Below are 8455 nucleotides of genomic sequence, written 5' to 3'. Positions count from 1 at the left end.
ACAGGTCTGTAGATGATGCAGTAAACATGGCCCTTCACTTCATCCTCCAGCACCTGGACTCCCCAGGAACCTACGCCAGGATCCTGTTTGTGGATTTCAGCTCTGCTTTCAACACCATCATCCTGGCCCTGCTGCAGGACAAGCTCTCCCAGCTGAACGTGCCTGACTCCACCTGCAGGTGGATCACAGACTTACTGACGGACAGGAAGCAGCACGTGAAGCTGGGAAAACATGTCTTTGACTCCAGGACCATCAGCACCGGTTCCCCTCAAGGCTGCGTTCTTCCCCCCTTCTCTTCTCCTTGTACACCAACAGCTGCACCTCCAGTCACCAGTCTGTCAAGCTCCTGAAGTTTGCGGACGACACCACCCTCACTGGGCTCATCTCAGGTGGGGACGAGTCCGCCTACAGGTGGGAGATCGACCATCTGTTGACCTGGTGCAGCCAGAACAGTCTGGAGCTCAACGCTCTGAAGACAGTGGAGATGGTCATGGACTTCAGAAAGAGCCCAGCCCCACCCTCCCCCATCATCCTGTGTGACTCCTCAGTCACCACTGAGGACTCCTTCCGCTTCCTGGGCATCATCATCTCCCAGGACCTCAAGTGGGAGCTGAACATCACCTCCATCATCAAGAAGGCCCAGCAGAGGATGTACATCGTGTGGCAGCTTGCCAAAGACATTGATGGTGCACTTCTACACCACCATCATTGAGTCCATCCTCACTTCCTTCATCACCATCTGGTACGTATCATTTGCTCTGCAGAGAAGGTGATTGGCTGGCTGCAATCTTCCTTCTCTTCTGGACCTGTACGCCTTGAGGACTCTGGGGCGAGCAGGAAAGATTGCAGCTGACTCCTCCCACCCACAGACACAAACTGTTTCAGACTCTCCCCTCTGGCAGGAGGCTGCGGTCCATCAGGACCAAAACCCTTTGCCACAAAAACATCTTCTTCCCGTCTGCAACTAGCGTCATCAACAAGGCCCAGGTCCCCCACTGACACTCATCTGCACCAAACTGTACATGTAGGATGAGAGTCCCGCCCTGAACACATGTACATGCCGACATTCACCCACAGTCATAGCGCCATCTGCTGGCAACAGGAAGTGACCTTTAACGAAGCAGCCCCCGCCGCACGTTTGACCTACATGGATGAAATTTCTGTGGCACATGTATCATGTCAAGACGTACCAAAAAGCCTCTTGGAGTGATGCCCTAAACCCAACAGGAAGTCAGCCATTTTGAATTTTACGGCAATTTTTTGATGATTTACACACTTTGTACTTTAACGAACTCCTCCTAGGGATTTAGTCGGATTGATTTCAAATTTCTGCTGTGCCTTCTAAAGGCACTGACGATGAAAAGTTATGCTATCTGTGAGTTTTCATCAATGGGCATGTCCGTGGCGTGGCGTCCAATTTCAACTCTTTGCCATGACACAGGAAGTTGTTGTAACTTCAGTGTACATATTCACATTTGAACAAAACTTTACGTGCTTGATAAATGTCCCACCCCGAAGACATCTACACAACAATATTAATTTATATTCATAGTGCCCCCGACGCGCTACATGTGCGAGGGCCCGCCCAACGCTGCTTGCAGCTTTAATTCTGTTTCTAATTCTGAAATCTAACCATCAATTCATAGTTTTCATGTGACGTCACATTTCAAGGAAAACTCTCCCTTGGAGGGCAAAAAAGTTATTTTCCGCTGCCCACAACCAGGAAGCAAGTGATGCATTGTTAATTTGGGTTTGAGACTTTTACGTTGCCAAAATGCTGGATGGTTGTTGTGCTTTCGGATGCACTAATCGAGGTGGAGATGAGCCTGGGCTGTGTTAGCTGAGGGATAAACGTAAACATTACAGCAGTCGAGAAGCGGCAGGGACCTGCTGTAATGTTATATGGATCAGAAGTGCCTAACACTTGCAGTTTGTGTTCATATCTTTCTTTTTGTTAAATATAAAAGGTAATACAAATAAAATTTAACTGCTTTTGCGGCGTCTCTGCGGGGGAGTCGCAGTGTGAGCCACTATGTTGGTCTGTTGTTTTGCCCTGCAGGTCACTACGCATGTCACGTGGCTGAAAACTTTGAATGGAGTGTGTACATTAGCAACATCAGCAATGAAAGCAGTGCATAGATGTGTGGAGAGAGTGTTATAGAGGGGTTAAAGGTGCAAACCAAAAGAAAGTGATGCAAGGTTGATGTCAGCTGGACAGGAAGGGAGAGACAGAGTGAACACAGGGGCTTATACCCTAAAAGGCCCAGGTGAGCTTAATCAGCCCCCATATCAGCCAATTGCCAGCTGAGGTTGGCCAGGACAGCCTCCAAGGCAGTGGGAGGAGATTTAAACTTTCTTTAGTCTTAAAACAATAATAATTATCTACATGTGGCAGTTCCTCTCCTTTATCTCATCAGGCTGTTTGGTGTGTTTCCTTTAGTAACCTCTAGATGTCGCTGCTTCTCTGTGACTCTCAGCTGCTGGGACTATCTTTAGACTGTAAGGAGGGGGGTGGGGTCACACTCATAGGCAGGTGTTACATCACAGAAATCATTGCCTGGGAATTCAAGGTCAGTAGATAATGGATGTGCTGACAGAGTGAGCTCTTCACCAAATTGTATTGTTAATATAGTAGTGTAACTATAACTATAACTCAGATATGCATATCTGTTATTTTTGTCTTCCTAATCATTGCTGAAGACAATAAAACACTTGAAATAACTGTGGAAAAGTTTGAACATGGCAGTAAAATATAATTTGAGGTAAAAATTTAAATTTGAACACAAATTATGAAAAGGATCTTTCATAGAAACATTTTATATAGATTAGACCATTTCTTTAAATGATGTGCTGGGATCTGAGAATACTCATGCATGTGTAAAAAGACTGGTGTATCCAATGTTAAAGGAAGAAAAAGGGCTTATTGTAACATCACGCAGCAGGTTGATGTAAGTTCAACCTGCCTAAAAACAGAGACCACCTAGCAAGCATTGACAGGCTTTTATGTTCAGTCCAAACCACAAAATAGTGCCCCTGTTCTGTCGATGCATGCAACCTATGGACATGTGCCCATGAAGCTTTGCAACCTTGTTGTTGGGCATTCCGTCGAGTCAGTGGCTGATCGTCAGCAATATCATCATTATTATTGTAGTCTATCAGAATATGCTACCCCTGATATCTTAAATAAAGATGTCATAGTATAGTATTTCAGCATGCCCCCCATCTCCTTACAGTAGCCTACACATGGGGTGAGTAGTGGTGCAATAGTTTGCTTAGTTGCTCGGTGCTCCTCATGTGATCAGACAGAGAGACCAGTGCTCCGCAAGGCGCTCCATGGATAGTAACCATGGCAACAGCTTCTGTGCGCTGCACAGCTGTAGCCTATTTGACTTTAGTTAAAATTGTACTAAAGGTTACCTGATACAGTCAGTTTTGTGTGGATGCTCTGCCATGCACATTCCTACCTGTTGATGTCCTGATAACTATTTAGTAGTCAGTAATAGATTCTGGAAACTCGTTAACAGCGAGGATCAGTCCCTCTTCCAATGATTTGTGCTGCGCATCATTTACAAAAAGACAAGACAATTCAACTCCAGCAGGGGCGGGCGTGTGCGTGAGGCAACCACGACAGTTTCACGGGAATGCAGCCTCTTGTTACTTCAGAGTGTTGTTTGGAGAGTGTTATGATTTAAGGATTTTGGCTTGTTTTGGTTCCATGTCTTGTGTTCTACTGTTTTGCCTTGTTTATTCTTGTGATGATTTTGTGTTGGTTCTCATTATGTTTTCTGGTTTTACTTCTTAGTCCTGCGTTTTAGTTCTAGAGCTGCGCAGTAGATCGGTATAATCGGGTATACTGATATCATTTCAAAAGAGACAATAAAAAATAAAGACAATACCGTTTATACCGATATAGTTTGATGTTGAGTTAATTAATATGTTTCCATAAAGTCCTGCCAGCGTTTGCTCCTCTCTCTCCCTCACAAACTCTCTAACATGGAGGGAGACAGTGCAAGGTGGACACTGCTGATAACCTGGCTAGTAAAAAGAAAAACAACGGTTCAGTCAGTTTTTCCCCACACACACACACACACTTTACGTCAGCAGTCCGCCCAGGTATATTTGGTGACACATTGTAGCATTTATCAGAGAAACACAGTGATTATGTTACAAGCCAAGACACTGTGGATATTTTACAAGCACGGACCAGGTAAAGTGACAGTGAACACACCAGTGCAGATGTCATTCGTTAGCTACCACGTTGGCTTTGTTCTGATAGGCTATGTAATCAACACGCCTCCTCAACATGTGGCACAGAATCGCAGGTGTCCAGAAGACAAGTTCTTTATACAACATAGCCTCCTACTGATGGAGAAAGTCACTGGAGCAGACATACAGGGAGCGAGAGATGGAATAAAACAGGGCACATTGACGTGTTTGCAGCAGAGGTAAGTTAAGTCTGAGTGTGAAGAGAACTGAAGGAGGCAGCTTCAATAAGTGAGTGACATTTAAGTAAGGAGGAGAATGAAGTATAATTAAAACAGTGAAATAAGAAACAAGCTAAGTTACTACAATTAGTAAAAACATGCTCACCCACTTAGAAGAAAATGCTGCTATGTCAGGGTTTCGGGTGAGCGCAAAACAGGTGAGAGCCCAAATGCAAGGAGCGGAGATACAGTTTAGGGACTTTAATCCATAACATGGAAAAGGCAAAACAAGGCTCACAAAGTGCAGGGACTGGCAACATCAAAAAACGACAGCAGCACACTCTTCCTACAACACATAACAGAGTGTATACACGTTAAAATGACCAGACAGTGAATAAACAGAAACACCAAACATTTATACACAGGGACTAACGAGCAGAGTGGGAGCAACACAGGTGACAGGGATCAGGACTAATGAGACAGGCAGGCAGAGAGACAGCAGGGGAAAATAGAGAGCTGGCAGGCAGGCAGATTACTGGGTGGTAACAGACAACACAAGTTACTGGACACTAAACTAATACAGACACAAGCAGACAGATCACCAATAACTACAACCAAGAGGGAAAACAGACCAAAGCTGGGATTAAACAGAACTCAGAGCAGACATGGGCAAAACAACACAGAAGTACACAGACCAGAAGTGAACACTAAGACATGAACTAAGGCACAGGACCAAGAACTAAGATAAGAGACAAGACAGATACTAAGTAAACTTAAATATGCAGATTAATAAAATAAACAAGGCTACACAGAGACTAAAGCAGAATGATCAAAATCAGATTAATTTAAGAAACTGGCAGAGAACACCCAGCAAACAGAGAGAACTCCAGCATGATGGTAAATAAACTAATACATGAGACAGGAACAGAACTGAACAAGAACTAAGGCAGAAACTGAGATGACAGAACAGATCAGAACAAGCACAAGACAGAACAACATAGACCAACTCCACAAGACATAAACAGACAGGACCAAAAAAGACTGGATACAAGACCACAGACAGACCAAAAACTCACAGAGTGCTAAACTTATATACAGCCGACAGGCAGAATGTGACACTGCTATATATTTTATACCGGAATTCTGTCCAACAGTACCAGGATATAACTTTTTGGCCCATATCGCCCAGCCCTATTTAGTTCTGTCTTAGTTCATGTCTTAGCGTTTACTCACTAGTGTTGGTCTGTTTATTTCTGTGTTTGTTGTTGTTTTGCCCATGTCTGCTCTGTGTTCTGTTTGATCCTGATTCAGTCTGTTTCCCTGTTACGTTTGAATGAGTAGTTTTTAGTCTATTCTGTGTTCCAGCTCCTGTTTGTTTCTTCTCTTGTGTCAGTTGCCAGTGCCTTGTGTTCAGTGTTCAGTCTGCTTGTTTTATGTTCAGTTCAGTTTGTGTTCTGCATTTTGGTTTGGTCCTGGTCTGTTGTGGTGCCTTTACTTCATGGTTTATTTTGTAGTAGTCAGTGTCTGAAGTTTGTGCCTAGCTTGGTCCTGTTTCTGATTAGTCCCTCATGTCTTTCACCTGTTTACTCCCTCCCTGCTCGTTAGCCCTATGACTTAATGCCTGTGTTCTGTTCAGTCTGCGTCGTATAATTGTAGCTTGTGTGCATGGATCCATGATGATAGAGAAATATATAGAAATTATTGCCAATAAAGCATGCTGTCAATATTTTAGAGACCCCCCAAAATATCACAAATCATGCTTTTATGGGAGCTGATGTCTTATTTAGGGGGAGCTAAGCTCCCCCTGGCTCCCCTGTAGTTCGCACCCTGGCTTGTAATGCTCTCTCTCTGGTGTTAATTATGTCATGGATATCTGCCTGTAACCTTGCCTGCCTGCGCTTTGGATCTGTGTTTACCCATGCATTCATTTGGTTTTGTTTTTGGACTCTGTAAGTGTTGTCGCTCTGGTTTAATTAAGTACTTGAACTTTACCTGCCTGAATCTGTGTCCTTCATTTGGGTCCTAAAACCTTTTCAACCATAAACCACCACACCATGACAGAGAGGACCAGGCAGAGCGGAGGGAGAGAGTCTTTCTGGCTGACAGACAGCTGCTTAGCCACGGGCAGCTATGGAAGAAAGAGCCTGGGCAGCGCTGCAGCTTTTGGACATATAAACACGCGCTGTTGGACTAGATTATGCTCTGACAACAATGCCTTTTACCCACATAGGGAGCTCACAGTAAACTGCTTTTATTAAACTTTTTACTTGAATTTTTTGGGTTAAAACATTGATTTATCTTCATTTGCACTTCTCGACAGCGAGCTACTGTGTGTTTCCGGTTCTACTGTTGTTGTTAGCGTTGGTTTGCATCCAGAGCTCTGCTGGACTACTACTTCATATTTATATAAAAACTGGACAAAACTGGACATTGCTTGGAGAAAAGAAGGCAAGGAAGTTGAACTACCTGAAAATACGTATCTGTTACTTCATTCTAGCTATTGTTGTACCTTACTGTGAACAAGTTAGCATAGCATAGCCCTGATCGATCCAAACTCCATTCAGAAAACAAACATTTTATAAGTTGTTAGATAGAAGCATCATTTTGATCAGTTTATTGCAACTAAATCACAACAAAAAGTTTACTTTGGGTTCATACAGCTGTAGTAATCACAGGGTTGTGTTCATTTGCGTTATCGTGTTGTGTGTGAACACTTGGCAGTAGTCCAGTGATAAAACGCCCGCGAGGAAAGTGACCAAGCGCACAGGAAGAGATGTGCGGAGGCACAGGGAGGAACACACATTGTGCAAATGACATGTGTAGACTACATAATGGGCACCATTGTTAATATATGACAACGTAATGCATTTACTCATTTGGCAGACGCTTTTATCCAAAGCGACTTACATTTGAGAAACAACATACAAGCATCAACAAAGCATCAAATACAGCACGAGATATACAACTGACAATATATACTGGTAAAAGTTAACAAAGTGCAATCCATACAGGATACTTGTAAGGGGATAGAAGAAGAAAAGCATGTTAGAGGTTAGGAGTTAGAGGTGTAATAAGAGAAAGTGTTCTCAGAAGAGATGTTTTCAAGAGCTTCTTGAAGTTAGAGAGGGATGCCCCTGCTCTGATGACGTGTGGTAGCTCGTTCCACCATCGTGGTGTCACAGATGAGAACAGCCGGGACAGAGATCGCTTTGTGTGAAGGGATGGCAGAGCCAGGCAGTGTTCGTTGGACAAGTTCGTAGAAGGAACGTAAACTCGTATTATGGACTCGTATTATTAAGTAGATGGGTGCAGACCCAGTAGTCTCTCTTTATGCAGCATTAGTGACTTGAATCTGATTCTGGAGGCCATGCGTAGCCAGTGGAGGTCACACGGTAATGGAGTGACATGAGTCCTTTTGGGCTGATCAAAAACCAGACGTGCATATTACAGCCTAAGAATTTGACATCAGCTGTTTGCACTGTTTTATAATAATAATAAATAATAATAATCTTTATTTGTAGAGCACTTTTCAAAAACAAGTTACAAAGTGCTTTAACAAGTGTAAAGACAATAATACAAAAACAAGTTACAAAGTGCTTTAACAAGTGTAAAGACAATAATACAAAAACAAGATAAAAGCAAGAAAACATTGAAAAGACTAAAATACACGTTTAAGATAAATATAAAATTAGTAAAATACAATAAAATAAAAGGGATAAAATAAAGTCACATAAGATCGGGAAAGGCTCTCCTATAAAAGTATGTTTTAAGAAGGGACTTAAAAGAGTTCACTGACTCAGCCGACCTGATTTCCTCGGGCAGGCTGTTCCAGAGCCTCGGGGCCCTGACAGCAAACGCTCTGTCCCCTTTAGTTTTCAGTCGGGACTCTGGAACAGATAGCAGACCTCTGCCCGAGGATCTCAAGGTACGTGCTGGTGCGTATGGGACTAAAAGGTCAGAAATATAACAAGGCGAGAGGCCATGAAGAGCTTTAAAAGTGATCAATAGAATTTTAAAGTCAATTCTAAAAC

General features: G+C 43.2%; 1 long non-coding RNA gene across 1 annotated transcript in view; it reads right to left on the bottom strand.

The window, feature by feature from the left end:
- LOC123960483 overlaps positions 1 to 5008 on the bottom strand; it is a 21251-nt gene extending 16243 nt beyond the window's left edge. Inside the window, exon 1 of the long non-coding RNA XR_006822530.1 lies at positions 4591 to 5008. This is a non-coding gene — a long non-coding RNA (uncharacterized LOC123960483). The remainder of the gene's footprint in view (positions 1 to 4590) is intronic.
- Between the last annotated feature and the right edge of the window lie 3447 nt (positions 5009 to 8455).

The sequence above is a fragment of the Micropterus dolomieu genome, linkage group LG21 (genome assembly GCF_021292245.1).
Source record: "Micropterus dolomieu isolate WLL.071019.BEF.003 ecotype Adirondacks linkage group LG21, ASM2129224v1, whole genome shotgun sequence".
Lineage (NCBI taxonomy): Eukaryota > Metazoa > Chordata > Actinopteri > Centrarchiformes > Centrarchidae > Micropterus > Micropterus dolomieu.
The sequence above is the reverse complement of the archived record's forward strand: the minus strand, read 5'-3'. Positions and strand labels throughout refer to the sequence as shown.